This window comes from Rhincodon typus, unplaced genomic scaffold (genome assembly GCF_021869965.1).
Source record: "Rhincodon typus isolate 14 unplaced genomic scaffold, sRhiTyp1.1 hic_rhity00001419, whole genome shotgun sequence".
NCBI classification, from domain to species: Eukaryota; Metazoa; Chordata; class Chondrichthyes; order Orectolobiformes; family Rhincodontidae; genus Rhincodon; species Rhincodon typus.
This window is the reverse complement of record NW_025967057.1, coordinates 12,670-15,354: the sequence shown is the minus strand read 5'-3', so window position 1 is coordinate 15,354 and position 2,685 is coordinate 12,670.

The following is a 2,685-nucleotide window of genomic DNA, read 5'->3' as shown; positions in this document are numbered from 1 at the left end:
GTTTTAGTGGCCTTGACTGTGGTTGTTCATTTTTATCAAATATTATGTACATATTCTTTGATGACTGGAGAACTGATAACAAGACACTTCCAGACACAGAGTGGAGTCAGGAACTACACTCCTGTAATGTTGAACTCTGTAAATAAATCTGTGCCAAGTAAAGAATGGTTTCCCATTTTTCCTTCACTATAAAGCCCTTTTTTACGAAGGTGATAAATTTCAGAGAAAAATATTTCCATAACTGTTCAAAGAGGCAAAAGATGCATTCGGGGTAGGATGTGGAATGTGGCTAGTTTAGATCTGGTAATGTGTAATGTGGCAGGTTTAATTAATTACATCAAGTTAAAAGATCTCCTAGAGAATAGTGCCCATCAAATAGTCTCCTTAAGAGTATGGTGGGTGGGTTGTGAGGGATGGGTATTTCAACTTGAAAAATACCCATTCATCCCGATTTGTGTCTTCTGTTAGTTAAACAGTAGGAAATCCATGCTCATTTATTACCCAACACCGTGAACTCTTACCTTGTGCTATGACCTTTTATATGACCCCTTTTTGAGTGCTATGGAAAATTCAAGTACACTTCATCTACGGGCTCCCTTTATGAACTCTGCTTTTAATATTCGCAAACAACTCTTGGAAAATTGTCAAGTGCAGATTTCCTTTCAGCAAACGACGTTGGCTCAGTTTGACTGCGGTCATCTTTGGTGAATGTTCTGCTATTTCTTCCTTTACATTGTTCCCTCGCATTTTCCAAATGACAGGTAAGCAATAGGAGCAGACGGAAGCCGTTTGGCCAATCAGGTCAGCTATACCTTTTAATGAGGTCATGGCTGATTTGGTAATCCTCAACACCACTGTTCTGCCTTTTCCACGTGGCCCTTGACTCCCGAAATGACGAAATGTCTGTCTGTCTCAGCCTTGAATATACCTCGCCGTGAAAGCCTCTGTTTTCAAGAATTCCACAGATTTGCTTCTCCCTGAGCGTGAGAACATCCACCTTATCTCTGAGTTAAATGGGCAACTCGTTTCCCTGAGATAACGCACCCGGGTATAAATCAGAGCACAACAAGCCTCCAAAGTCAGATGTGAGCTCACCAGCGTCTCCAGCGCCGGTTGTAAGTATTCAAAACATTTTGATTTTTGACCTCTCGTTAAACCAACTGCCCTGAGTTGCACGTCAGATTTGCCAAAAAGGAACCTGCTCCAAACGTACTTCATTGGCTGCGATTTCGGTGGTGGTGAAAGGCGCGATAAAAATACAAGGACAGAACTCTTTCTCGATCCATTGGCCTGATAATTAATCTCTCCGCTCATGGAAATGGATCCTTTCCATCCACTCTATCTCCCATCAAACTGTTTACTTCAATTTAATCAAATAACAGCCTACTCCATTCTGATCAAGTACAGGGTGACAGTAAATTTTAGGGTCGTGGTCCAGACATCACAAATCGAATACTCGCCTTTCCTGTTAGAACCATTTCATGAGCTATATTAAACGCTAGTGTGTGGCCGAGTAGTTAAGGCGATGGATTTAAAATCCGTTGGAGTTTCCCTGCGCTGGTTCGAATCCTACCGACTGCGTTTCGGTCGAAACGAACTCATGTTTTCTCAGGTCTGGCAGTTCGCTGACATTCAGGGAAGACGCGTTCTGAACAAGAATCTCGCCGTATTCAAAACCTTTGCTCTGTTTCTCTTTCCACTGATACAGCTGGACCTGTTGAGTTTCTGCAGTATTCTGTGTGTTTATTCTGCATAACTGCTGCTTTTCATGAAATATCTTCAATCCCAGTCCTCTGGCAACTGACCCTTGTCATTGGCACAGTTTCTCCCGACAATCAACCGGCCCATCCTCACTCCCACTCAACCTCATAAATACATGCAGCCCCAGGAAATCTCCAGTTTTGCTCCAAAGAGAACATTCCCGGTCTTGGGATTCTGTCCACCAAACGGGACTTCCTCATCCTCTGGACATGGTGCAAGAGATTTTGGGAAAATATTGACGGTTGGTGGGGAGAAAATATTAAGGAAGCAAAACAGAAAACCCAGACTCCAGCTTTGTGAATCTTTCGAAACGTTTTGGGAACTGGAATCACAGGAGAACGAAGAGTGAACTTTCCGACTGAGCACAAACAGCCCAGACACCTGCCACTTCTTTAAGAGGCCGGGACGTTGACTCGGATGTTATCGGGACATGAACTGATCTGAGACACTGAAAGAATTCTCGTTCCTGCACATCAGGAATTCAAATCTCATCTCGGCTCCGGGACAATGAGAAAACTCGGAAATAGACAAGACACTGAAAAGGTCGAAGGGAGACGGGCCCGGTTGTAAGAGAGCTGGTTCCTGGTGATATGGATGAGTCTGCTGAGGGTAGGATCAGACTGATCCCATGTCTCCTCAATGAATGTCCCAGGTTTTATTTCGGAGAAGTACAGCTGATACAAGACAATTATCACTCCAAGCGAGGCCGCTGGAAGTTTGAATTCACTAAGAGCCCGCTTTAAGTGCTGCTGCAAGAGCTCGCCATTTTCTCTGATGCAATTGGCTGTCGCTTGCGACTGTGAAATGTGAAGTTGGCGGGTTGAGGCCACTGAGGAAGGAACAAGTGCTGTTCTCACTCTACCAGTTCCCTTTTGAATATACAATTACGGGTTTTAATGCAGTCGGGAAAATATTCCCCAAACG